The sequence below is a fragment of the Pan paniscus genome, chromosome Y, assembly GCF_029289425.2.
Source record: "Pan paniscus chromosome Y, NHGRI_mPanPan1-v2.0_pri, whole genome shotgun sequence".
NCBI classification, from domain to species: domain Eukaryota; kingdom Metazoa; phylum Chordata; class Mammalia; order Primates; family Hominidae; genus Pan; species Pan paniscus.
Window position 1 is genome coordinate 13719224 of NC_073273.2, and position 14097 is coordinate 13733320.

The window sequence follows — 14097 nt, forward strand, 5'->3', positions numbered from 1 at the left end:
TCTGCAAGTAGTCATTTGGAGCGCTTTGAGGCCTTTGTTGGAAAACGAAATGTCTTCATATAATAACTAGACAGAAGCATTCTGAGAAACTTATTTGTGATATCTGCATTCATCTCACAGAGTTGAATCTTTCCTTTGATTCAGCAGCTTTGAAACACTCTTTTCGTAGAATCTGCTAGTGGACATTTGGAGCGCTTCGAGGCCTATGGTGGAAAAGGCAATATCTTCACATAAAAACTAGACAGAAGCCTTCTGACAAACTTCTTTGTGATGTGTGAATTTATTTCATAGATTTCAACTTTCTTGTGATTGAGCAGTTGTGAAACACTCTTTTTGTAGAATCTGCAAGTGGACATTTGGAACGCTATGAAGCCTAAGGTGGAAAAGGAAATATCTTCACATAAAAATTAGACAGACGCATTTTGACAAACTTCTTCGAGATGTGTGCATTCATCTCACAGAGTTGAACCTTTCTTTTGATTAAGCAATCTTGAAACACTCTTTCTGTAGAATCTGCAAGTGGATATTTGTTGTGCTTTGAGGCCTACGGTGGAAAAGGAAATATCTTCAAATAAAAACTTGACAGAAGCACTCTGAGAGCCTCCTTTGGGCTGTGTGCATTTCTCTCTCAGACTTGACCCTTTCTTTTGATTGAGCATCTTTGAAAGACCACTTTTGTAATAAATGCAAGTGGACATTCGAAGTGCTTTGAGGCCTATGGTGGAAAAGAAAATATCTTCACATCAGAAGGAGACAGAAGCATTCTGACCAATTTCTTTGTGGTGTGTGCATTAATCTCACAGAGTTAAACCTTACTTTCCATTGAGCCATTTTGAAACACTTTTCGTAGAATCTGCAAGTGGACATTTGAAGCGCTTGGAGGCCTAGGGTCGAAAAAGAAATATATTCACATACAAACTAGATGGAAGCCTTCTGACAAACTTCTTTCTGATGTGTGCATTCATCTCACAGAGTTGAACCTTTCTTTTGATTGAGCAGCTTTGAAACCCTCTTTTTGTAGAATTTGCCTGTGAACATTTGAAGCGCTTTGAGGCCTGTGGAGCAAAAGGAAATATCTCCACCTAAAAACTAGACAGAAGCATTCTGACAAACTTCTTTGTGATGTGTGCATTCATCTCACAGAGTTGATCCTTACTTTTCATTGAGCAGTTTTGAAACACTCTTTTTGTAGAATCTGCAGGTGGATATTTGGAGGGCTTTGAGGCCTCTGGTGGATAACGAAATATCTTCACATAATAACTAGACAGAAGAATTCTCACAAACTTCTTTGTAATGTGAGCATTCGTCTCACAGAGTTGAACTGTTCTTTTGACTGGGCAGCTTTGAAAGAGTACTTTTATCAAATCTGCAAGTGGACATTTGGATCGCTTTGAGGCCTCTGGTGGAAAAGGAAATAGCTTCACAATAAAACTGGAGAGAAGCGTTCTGACAAACTTCTTTGTGATGTGTACATTCATCTCACAGAGTTGAACCTTGCTTTTCATTGAGCAGTTTTGAAACACACTTTTTGTAGAATTTGAAAGTGGACCTTTGGATTGCTTGGAGGCCTATGGTGGAAAAGGAAATATCTTCACATAAAGACTAGACAGAAGCATTGTGACAAACTCCTTTGTGATGTGTGCATTCAACTCACAGAGTTGAACCTTTCTTTTGACTGAGCAACTTTGAAACACTCTCTCTGTAGAATCTCCCAGTGGATATTTGCAGTGGCTTGAGGCCTCTGACGGAAAAGGAAATATCTTCACATAACAAGTAGACAGAAGCACTCAGACAAACTTTTTTGTGATGTGTGCATTCTTCTCACAGAGTTGAACCTTAATTTTCATTGAGCAGTTTTGAAACACTCTTTTTGTAGAATCTGCAAGTAGTCATTTGGAGCGCTTTGAGGCCTTTGTTGGAAAACGAAATGTCTTCATATAATAACTAGACAGAAGCATTCTGAGAAACTTATTTGTGATATCTGCATTCATCTCACAGAGTTGAATCTTTCCTTTGATTCAGCAGCTTTGAAACACTCTTTTCGTAGAATCTGCTAGTGGACATTTGGAGCGCTTCGAGGCCTATGGTGGAAAAGGCAATATCTTCACATAAAAACTAGACAGAAGCCTTCTGACAAACTTCTTTGTGATGTGTGAATTTATTTCATAGATTTCAACTTTCTTGTGATTGAGCAGTTGTGAAACACTCTTTTTGTAGAATCTGCAAGTGGACATTTGGAACGCTATGAAGCCTAAGGTGGAAAAGGAAATATCTTCACATAAAAATTAGACAGACGCATTTTGACAAACTTCTTCGAGATGTGTGCATTCATCTCACAGAGTTGAACCTTTCTTTTGATTAAGCAATCTTGAAACACTCTTTCTGTAGAATCTGCAAGTGGATATTTGTTGTGCTTTGAGGCCTACGGTGGAAAAGGAAATATCTTCAAATAAAAACTTGACAGAAGCACTCTGAGAGCCTCCTTTGGGCTGTGTGCATTTCTCTCTCAGACTTGACCCTTTCTTTTGATTGAGCATCTTTGAAAGACCACTTTTGTAATAAATGCAAGTGGACATTCGAAGTGCTTTGAGGCCTATGGTGGAAAAGAAAATATCTTCACATCAGAAGGAGACAGAAGCATTCTGACCAATTTCTTTGTGGTGTGTGCATTAATCTCACAGAGTTAAACCTTACTTTCCATTGAGCCATTTTGAAACACTTTTCGTAGAATCTGCAAGTGGACATTTGAAGCGCTTGGAGGCCTAGGGTCGAAAAAGAAATATATTCACATACAAACTAGATGGAAGCCTTCTGACAAACTTCTTTCTGATGTGTGCATTCATCTCACAGAGTTGAACCTTTCTTTTGATTGAGCAGCTTTGAAACCCTCTTTTTGTAGAATTTGCCTGTGAACATTTGAAGCGCTTTGAGGCCTGTGGAGCAAAAGGAAATATCTCCACCTAAAAACTAGACAGAAGCATTCTGACAAACTTCTTTGTGATGTGTGCATTCATCTCACAGAGTTGATCCTTACTTTTCATTGAGCAGTTTTGAAACACTCTTTTTGTAGAATCTGCAGGTGGATATTTGGAGGGCTTTGAGGCCTCTGGTGGATAACGAAATATCTTCACATAATAACTAGACAGAAGAATTCTCACAAACTTCTTTGTAATGTGAGCATTCGTCTCACAGAGTTGAACTGTTCTTTTGACTGGGCAGCTTTGAAAGAGTACTTTTATCAAATCTGCAAGTGGACATTTGGATCGCTTTGAGGCCTCTGGTGGAAAAGGAAATAGCTTCACAATAAAACTGGAGAGAAGCGTTCTGACAAACTTCTTTGTGATGTGTACATTCATCTCACAGAGTTGAACCTTGCTTTTCATTGAGCAGTTTTGAAACACACTTTTTGTAGAATTTGAAAGTGGACCTTTGGATTGCTTGGAGGCCTATGGTGGAAAAGGAAATATCTTCACATAAAGACTAGACAGAAGCATTGTGACAAACTCCTTTGTGATGTGTGCATTCAACTCACAGAGTTGAACCTTTCTTTTGACTGAGCAACTTTGAAACACTCTCTCTGTAGAATCTCCCAGTGGATATTTGCAGTGGCTTGAGGCCTCTGACGGAAAAGGAAATATCTTCACATAACAAGTAGACAGAAGCACTCAGACAAACTTTTTTGTGATGTGTGCATTCTTCTCACAGAGTTGAACCTTAATTTTCATTGAGCAGTTTTGAAACACTCTTTTTGTAGAATCTGCAAGTAGTCATTTGGAGCGCTTTGAGGCCTTTGTTGGAAAACGAAATGTCTTCATATAATAACTAGACAGAAGCATTCTGAGAAACTTATTTGTGATATCTGCATTCATCTCACAGAGTTGAATCTTTCCTTTGATTCAGCAGCTTTGAAACAGTCTTTTCGTAGAATCTGCTAGTGGACATTTGGAGCGCTTCGAGGCCTATGGTGGAAAAGGCAATATCTTCACATAAAAACTAGACAGAAGCCTTCTGACAAACTTCTTTGTGATGTGTGAATTTATTTCATAGATTTCAACTTTCTTGTGATTGAGCAGTTGTGAAACACTCTTTTTGTAGAATCTGCAAGTGGACATTTGGAACGCTATGAAGCCTAAGGTGGAAAAGGAAATATCTTCACATAAAAATTAGACAGACGCATTTTGACAAACTTCTTCGAGATGTGTGCATTCATCTCACAGAGTTGAACCTTTCTTTTGATTAAGCAATCTTGAAACACTCTTTCTGTAGAATCTGCAAGTGGATATTTGTTGTGCTTTGAGGCCTACGGTGGAAAAGGAAATATCTTCAAATAAAAACTTGACAGAAGCACTCTGAGAGCCTCCTTTGGGCTGTGTGCATTTCTCTCTCAGACTTGACCCTTTCTTTTGATTGAGCATCTTTGAAAGACCACTTTTGTAATAAATGCAAGTGGACATTCGAAGTGCTTTGAGGCCTATGGTGGAAAAGAAAATATCTTCACATCAGAAGGAGACAGAAGCATTCTGACCAATTTCTTTGTGGTGTGTGCATTAATCTCACAGAGTTAAACCTTACTTTCCATTGAGCCATTTTGAAACACTTTTCGTAGAATCTGCAACTGGACATTTGAAGCGCTTGGAGGCCTAGGGTCGAAAAAGAAATATATTCACATACAAACTAGATGGAAGCCTTCTGACAAACTTCTTTCTGATGTGTGCATTCATCTCACAGAGTTGAACCTTTCTTTTGATTGAGCAGCTTTGAAACCCTCTTTTTGTAGAATTTGCCTGTGAACATTTGAAGCGCTTTGAGGCCTGTGGAGCAAAAGGAAATATCTCCACCTAAAAACTAGACAGAAGCATTCTGACAAACTTCTTTGTGATGTGTGCATTCATCTCACAGAGTTGATCCTTACTTTTCATTGAGCAGTTTTGAAACACTCTTTTTGTAGAATCTGCAGGTGGATATTTGGAGGGCTTTGAGGCCTCTGGTGGATAACGAAATATCTTCACATAATAACTAGACAGAAGAATTCTCACAAACTTCTTTGTAATGTGAGCATTCGTCTCACAGAGTTGAACTGTTCTTTTGACTGGGCAGCTTTGAAAGAGTACTTTTATCAAATCTGCAAGTGGACATTTGGATCGCTTTGAGGCCTCTGGTGGAAAAGGAAATAGCTTCACAATAAAACTGGAGAGAAGCGTTCTGACAAACTTCTTTGTGATGTGTACATTCATCTCACAGAGTTGAACCTTGCTTTTCATTGAGCAGTTTTGAAACACACTTTTTGTAGAATTTGAAAGTGGACCTTTGGATTGCTTGGAGGCCTATGGTGGAAAAGGAAATATCTTCACATAAAGACTAGACAGAAGCATTGTGACAAACTCCTTTGTGATGTGTGCATTCAACTCACAGAGTTGAACCTTTCTTTTGACTGAGCAACTTTGAAACACTCTCTCTGTAGAATCTCCCAGTGGATATTTGCAGTGGCTTGAGGCCTCTGACGGAAAAGGAAATATCTTCACATAACAAGTAGACAGAAGCACTCAGACAAACTTTTTTGTGATGTGTGCATTCTTCTCACAGAGTTGAACCTTAATTTTCATTGAGCAGTTTTGAAACACTCTTTTTGTAGAATCTGCAAGTAGTCATTTGGAGCGCTTTGAGGCCTTTGTTGGAAAACGAAATGTCTTCATATAATAACTAGACAGAAGCATTCTGAGAAACTTATTTGTGATATCTGCATTCATCTCACAGAGTTGAATCTTTCCTTTGATTCAGCAGCTTTGAAACAGTCTTTTCGTAGAATCTGCTAGTGGACATTTGGAGCGCTTCGAGGCCTATGGTGGAAAAGGCAATATCTTCACATAAAAACTAGACAGAAGCCTTCTGACAAACTTCTTTGTGATGTGTGAATTTATTTCATAGATTTCAACTTTCTTGTGATTGAGCAGTTGTGAAACACTCTTTTTGTAGAATCTGCAAGTGGACATTTGGAACGCTATGAAGCCTAAGGTGGAAAAGGAAATATCTTCACATAAAAATTAGACAGACGCATTTTGACAAACTTCTTCGAGATGTGTGCATTCATCTCACAGAGTTGAACCTTTCTTTTGATTAAGCAATCTTGAAACACTCTTTCTGTAGAATCTGCAAGTGGATATTTGTTGTGCTTTGAGGCCTACGGTGGAAAAGGAAATATCTTCAAATAAAAACTTGACAGAAGCACTCTGAGAGCCTCCTTTGGGCTGTGTGCATTTCTCTCTCAGACTTGACCCTTTCTTTTGATTGAGCATCTTTGAAAGACCACTTTTGTAATAAATGCAAGTGGACATTCGAAGTGCTTTGAGGCCTATGGTGGAAAAGAAAATATCTTCACATCAGAAGGAGACAGAAGCATTCTGACCAATTTCTTTGTGGTGTGTGCATTAATCTCACAGAGTTAAACCTTACTTTCCATTGAGCCATTTTGAAACACTTTTCGTAGAATCTGCAAGTGGACATTTGAAGCGCTTGGAGGCCTAGGGTCGAAAAAGAAATATATTCACATACAAACTAGATGGAAGCCTTCTGACAAACTTCTTTCTGATGTGTGCATTCATCTCACAGAGTTGAACCTTTCTTTTGATTGAGCAGCTTTGAAACCCTCTTTTTGTAGAATTTGCCTGTGAACATTTGAAGCGCTTTGAGGCCTGTGGAGCAAAAGGAAATATCTCCACCTAAAAACTAGACAGAAGCATTCTGACAAACTTCTTTGTGATGTGTGCATTCATCTCACAGAGTTGATCCTTACTTTTCATTGAGCAGTTTTGAAACACTCTTTTTGTAGAATCTGCAGGTGGATATTTGGAGGGCTTTGAGGCCTCTGGTGGATAACGAAATATCTTCACATAATAACTAGACAGAAGAATTCTCACAAACTTCTTTGTAATGTGAGCATTCGTCTCACAGAGTTGAACTGTTCTTTTGACTGGGCAGCTTTGAAAGAGTACTTTTATCAAATCTGCAAGTGGACATTTGGATCGCTTTGAGGCCTCTGGTGGAAAAGGAAATAGCTTCACAATAAAACTGGAGAGAAGCGTTCTGACAAACTTCTTTGTGATGTGTACATTCATCTCACAGAGTTGAACCTTGCTTTTCATTGAGCAGTTTTGAAACACACTTTTTGTAGAATTTGAAAGTGGACCTTTGGATTGCTTGGAGGCCTATGGTGGAAAAGGAAATATCTTCACATAAAGACTAGACAGAAGCATTGTGACAAACTCCTTTGTGATGTGTGCATTCAACTCACAGAGTTGAACCTTTCTTTTGACTGAGCAACTTTGAAACACTCTCTCTGTAGAATCTCCCAGTGGATATTTGCAGTGGCTTGAGGCCTCTGACGGAAAAGGAAATATCTTCACATAACAAGTAGACAGAAGCACTCAGACAAACTTTTTTGTGATGTGTGCATTCTTCTCACAGAGTTGAACCTTAATTTTCATTGAGCAGTTTTGAAACACTCTTTTTGTAGAATCTGCAAGTAGTCATTTGGAGCGCTTTGAGGCCTTTGTTGGAAAACGAAATGTCTTCATATAATAACTAGACAGAAGCATTCTGAGAAACTTATTTGTGATATCTGCATTCATCTCACAGAGTTGAATCTTTCCTTTGATTCAGCAGCTTTGAAACACTCTTTTCGTAGAATCTGCTAGTGGACATTTGGAGCGCTTCGAGGCCTATGGTGGAAAAGGCAATATCTTCACATAAAAACTAGACAGAAGCCTTCTGACAAACTTCTTTGTGATGTGTGAATTTATTTCATAGATTTCAACTTTCTTGTGATTGAGCAGTTGTGAAACACTCTTTTTGTAGAATCTGCAAGTGGACATTTGGAACGCTATGAAGCCTAAGGTGGAAAAGGAAATATCTTCACATAAAAATTAGACAGACGCATTTTGACAAACTTCTTCGAGATGTGTGCATTCATCTCACAGAGTTGAACCTTTCTTTTGATTAAGCAATCTTGAAACACTCTTTCTGTAGAATCTGCAAGTGGATATTTGTTGTGCTTTGAGGCCTACGGTGGAAAAGGAAATATCTTCAAATAAAAACTTGACAGAAGCACTCTGAGAGCCTCCTTTGGGCTGTGTGCATTTCTCTCTCAGACTTGACCCTTTCTTCTGATTGAGCATCTTTGAAAGACCACTTTTGTAATAAATGCAAGTGGACATTCGAAGTGCTTTGAGGCCTATGGTGGAAAAGAAAATATCTTCACATCAGAAGGAGACAGAAGCATTCTGACCAATTTCTTTGTGGTGTGTGCATTAATCTCACAGAGTTAAACCTTACTTTCCATTGAGCCATTTTGAAACACTTCGTAGAATCTGCAAGTGGACATTTGAAGCGCTTGGAGGCCTAGGGTCGAAAAAGAAATATATTCACATACAAACTAGATGGAAGCCTTCTGACAAACTTCTTTCTGATGTGTGCATTCATCTCACAGAGTTGAACCTTTCTTTTGATTGAGCAGCTTTGAAACCCTCTTTTTGTAGAATTTGCCTGTGAACATTTGAAGCGCTTTGAGGCCTGTGGAGCAAAAGGAAATATCTCCACCTAAAAACTAGACAGAAGCATTCTGACAAACTTCTTTGTGATGTGTGCATTCATCTCACAGAGTTGATCCTTACTTTTCATTGAGCAGTTTTGAAACACTCTTTTTGTAGAATCTGCAGGTGGATATTTGGAGGGCTTTGAGGCCTCTGGTGGATAACGAAATATCTTCACATAATAACTAGACAGAAGAATTCTCACAAACTTCTTTGTAATGTGAGCATTCGTCTCACAGAGTTGAACTGTTCTTTTGACTGGGCAGCTTTGAAAGAGTACTTTTATCAAATCTGCAAGTGGACATTTGGATCGCTTTGAGGCCTCTGGTGGAAAAGGAAATAGCTTCACAATAAAACTGGAGAGAAGCGTTCTGACAAACTTCTTTGTGATGTGTACATTCATCTCACAGAGTTGAACCTTGCTTTTCATTGAGCAGTTTTGAAACACACTTTTTGTAGAATTTGAAAGTGGACCTTTGGATTGCTTGGAGGCCTATGGTGGAAAAGGAAATATCTTCACATAAAGACTAGACAGAAGCATTGTGACAAACTCCTTTGTGATGTGTGCATTCAACTCACAGAGTTGAACCTTTCTTTTGACTGAGCAACTTTGAAACACTCTCTCTGTAGAATCTCCCAGTGGATATTTGCAGTGGCTTGAGGCCTCTGACGGAAAAGGAAATATCTTCACATAACAAGTAGACAGAAGCACTCAGACAAACTTTTTTGTGATGTGTGCATTCTTCTCACAGAGTTGAACCTTAATTTTCATTGAGCAGTTTTGAAACACTCTTTTTGTAGAATCTGCAAGTAGTCATTTGGAGCGCTTTGAGGCCTTTGTTGGAAAACGAAATGTCTTCATATAATAACTAGACAGAAGCATTCTGAGAAACTTATTTGTGATATCTGCATTCATCTCACAGAGTTGAATCTTTCCTTTGATTCAGCAGCTTTGAAACACTCTTTTCGTAGAATCTGCTAGTGGACATTTGGAGCGCTTCGAGGCCTATGGTGGAAAAGGCAATATCTTCACATAAAGACTAGACAGAAGCCTTCTGACAAACTTCTTTGTGATGTGTGAATTTATTTCATAGATTTCAACTTTCTTGTGATTGAGCAGTTGTGAAACACTCTTTTTGTAGAATCTGCAAGTGGACATTTGGAACGCTATGAAGCCTAAGGTGGAAAAGGAAATATCTTCACATAAAAATTAGACAGACGCATTTTGACAAACTTCTTCGAGATGTGTGCATTCATCTCACAGAGTTGAACCTTTCTTTTGATTAAGCAATCTTGAAACACTCTTTCTGTAGAATCTGCAAGTGGATATTTGTTGTGCTTTGAGGCCTACGGTGGAAAAGGAAATATCTTCAAATAAAAACTTGACAGAAGCACTCTGAGAGCCTCCTTTGGGCTGTGTGCATTTCTCTCTCAGACTTGACCCTTTCTTCTGATTGAGCATCTTTGAAAGACCACTTTTGTAATAAATGCAAGTGGACATTCGAAGTGCTTTGAGGCCTATGGTGGAAAAGAAAATATCTTCACATCAGAAGGAGACAGAAGCATTCTGACCAATTTCTTTGTGGTGTGTGCATTAATCTCACAGAGTTAAACCTTACTTTCCATTGAGCCATTTTGAAACACTTTTCGTAGAATCTGCAAGTGGACATTTGAAGCGCTTGGAGGCCTAGGGTCGAAAAAGAAATATATTCACATACAAACTAGATGGAAGCCTTCTGACAAACTTCTTTCTGATGTGTGCATTCATCTCACAGAGTTGAACCTTTCTTTTGATTGAGCAGCTTTGAAACCCTCTTTTTGTAGAATTTGCCTGTGAACATTTGAAGCGCTTTGAGGCCTGTGGAGCAAAAGGAAATATCTCCACCTAAAAACTAGACAGAAGCATTCTGACAAACTTCTTTGTGATGTGTGCATTCATCTCACAGAGTTGATCCTTACTTTTCATTGAGCAGTTTTGAAACACTCTTTTTGTAGAATCTGCAGGTGGATATTTGGAGGGCTTTGAGGCCTCTGGTGGATAACGAAATATCTTCACATAATAACTAGACAGAAGAATTCTCACAAACTTCTTTGTAATGTGAGCATTCGTCTCACAGAGTTGAACTGTTCTTTTGACTGGGCAGCTTTGAAAGAGTACTTTTATCAAATCTGCAAGTGGACATTTGGATCGCTTTGAGGCCTCTGGTGGAAAAGGAAATAGCTTCACAATAAAACTGGAGAGAAGCGTTCTGACAAACTTCTTTGTGATGTGTACATTCATCTCACAGAGTTGAACCTTGCTTTTCATTGAGCAGTTTTGAAACACACTTTTTGTAGAATTTGAAAGTGGACCTTTGGATTGCTTGGAGGCCTATGGTGGAAAAGGAAATATCTTCACATAAAGACTAGACAGAAGCATTGTGACAAACTCCTTTGTGATGTGTGCATTCAACTCACAGAGTTGAACCTTTCTTTTGACTGAGCAACTTTGAAACACTCTCTCTGTAGAATCTCCCAGTGGATATTTGCAGTGGCTTGAGGCCTCTGACGGAAAAGGAAATATCTTCACATAACAAGTAGACAGAAGCACTCAGACAAACTTTTTTGTGATGTGTGCATTCTTCTCACAGAGTTGAACCTTAATTTTCATTGAGCAGTTTTGAAACACTCTTTTTGTAGAATCTGCAAGTAGTCATTTGGAGCGCTTTGAGGCCTTTGTTGGAAAACGAAATGTCTTCATATAATAACTAGACAGAAGCATTCTGAGAAACTTATTTGTGATATCTGCATTCATCTCACAGAGTTGAATCTTTCCTTTGATTCAGCAGCTTTGAAACACTCTTTTCGTAGAATCTGCTAGTGGACATTTGGAGCGCTTCGAGGCCTATGGTGGAAAAGGCAATATCTTCACATAAAAACTAGACAGAAGCCTTCTGACAAACTTCTTTGTGATGTGTGAATTTATTTCATAGATTTCAACTTTCTTGTGATTGAGCAGTTGTGAAACACTCTTTTTGTAGAATCTGCAAGTGGACATTTGGAACGCTATGAAGCCTAAGGTGGAAAAGGAAATATCTTCACATAAAAATTAGACAGACGCATTTTGACAAACTTCTTCGAGATGTGTGCATTCATCTCACAGAGTTGAACCTTTCTTTTGATTAAGCAATCTTGAAACACTCTTTTTGTAGAATCTGCAAGTGGATATTTGTTGTGCTTTGAGGCCTACGGTGGAAAAGGAAATATCTTCAAATAAAAACTTGACAGAAGCACTCTGAGAGCCTCCTTTGGGCTGTGTGCATTTCTCTCTCAGACTTGACCCTTTCTTCTGATTGAGCATCTTTGAAAGACCACTTTTGTAATAAATGCAAGTGGACATTCGAAGTGCTTTGAGGCCTATGGTGGAAAAGAAAATATCTTCACATCAGAAGGAGACAGAAGCATTCTGACCAATTTCTTTGTGGTGTGTGCATTAATCTCACAGAGTTAAACCTTACTTTCCATTGAGCCATTTTGAAACACTTCGTAGAATCTGCAAGTGGACATTTGAAGCGCTTGGAGGCCTAGGGTCGAAAAAGAAATATATTCACATACAAACTAGATGGAAGCCTTCTGACAAACTTCTTTCTGATGTGTGCATTCATCTCACAGAGTTGAACCTTTCTTTTGATTGAGCAGCTTTGAAACCCTCTTTTTGTAGAATTTGCCTGTGAACATTTGAAGCGCTTTGAGGCCTGTGGAGCAAAAGGAAATATCTCCACCTAAAAACTAGACAGAAGCATTCTGACAAACTTCTTTGTGATGTGTGCATTCATCTCACAGAGTTGATCCTTACTTTTCATTGAGCAGTTTTGAAACACTCTTTTTGTAGAATCTGCAGGTGGATATTTGGAGGGCTTTGAGGCCTCTGGTGGATAACGAAATATCTTCACATAATAACTAGACAGAAGAATTCTCACAAACTTCTTTGTAATGTGAGCATTCGTCTCACAGAGTTGAACTGTTCTTTTGACTGGGCAGCTTTGAAAGAGTACTTTTATCAAATCTGCAAGTGGACATTTGGATCGCTTTGAGGCCTCTGGTGGAAAAGGAAATAGCTTCACAATAAAACTGGAGAGAAGCGTTCTGACAAACTTCTTTGTGATGTGTACATTCATCTCACAGAGTTGAACCTTGCTTTTCATTGAGCAGTTTTGAAACACACTTTTTGTAGAATTTGAAAGTGGACCTTTGGATTGCTTGGAGGCCTATGGTGGAAAAGGAAATATCTTCACATAAAGACTAGACAGAAGCATTGTGACAAACTCCTTTGTGATGTGTGCATTCAACTCACAGAGTTGAACCTTTCTTTTGACTGAGCAACTTTGAAACACTCTCTCTGTAGAATCTCCCAGTGGATATTTGCAGTGGCTTGAGGCCTCTGACGGAAAAGGAAATATCTTCACATAACAAGTAGACAGAAGCACTCAGACAAACTTTTTTGTGATGTGTGCATTCTTCTCACAGAGTTGAACCTTAATTTTCATTGAGCAGTTTTGAAACACTCTTTTTGTAGAATCTGCAAGTAGTCATTTGGAGCGCTTTGAGGCCTTTGTTGGAAAACGAAATGTCTTCATATAATAACTAGACAGAAGCATTCTGAGAAACTTATTTGTGATATCTGCATTCATCTCACAGAGTTGAATCTTTCCTTTGATTCAGCAGCTTTGAAACACTCTTTTCGTAGAATCTGCTAGTGGACATTTGGAGCGCTTCGAGGCCTATGGTGGAAAAGGCAATATCTTCACATAAAAACTAGACAGAAGCCTTCTGACAAACTTCTTTGTGATGTGTGAATTTATTTCATAGATTTCAACTTTCTTGTGATTGAGCAGTTGTGAAACACTCTTTTTGTAGAATCTGCAAGTGGACATTTGGAACGCTATGAAGCCTAAGGTGGAAAAGGAAATATCTTCACATAAAAATTAGACAGACGCATTTTGACAAACTTCTTCGAGATGTGTGCATTCATCTCACAGAGTTGAACCTTTCTTTTGATTAAGCAATCTTGAAACACTCTTTCTGTAGAATCTGCAAGTGGATATTTGTTGTGCTTTGAGGCCTACGGTGGAAAAGGAAATATCTTCAAATAAAAACTTGACAGAAGCACTCTGAGAGCCTCCTTTGGGCTGTGTGCATTTCTCTCTCAGACTTGACCCTTTCTTCTGATTGAGCATCTTTGAAAGACCACTTTTGTAATAAATGCAAGTGGACATTCGAAGTGCTTTGAGGCCTATGGTGGAAAAGAAAATATCTTCACATCAGAAGGAGACAGAAGCATTCTGACCAATTTCTTTGTGGTGTGTGCATTAATCTCACAGAGTTAAACCTTACTTTCCATTGAGCCATTTTGAAACACTTTTCGTAGAATCTGCAACTGGACATTTGAAGCGCTTGGAGGCCTAGGGTCGAAAAAGAAATATATTCACATACAAACTAGATGGAAGCCTTCTGACAAACTTCTTTCTGATGT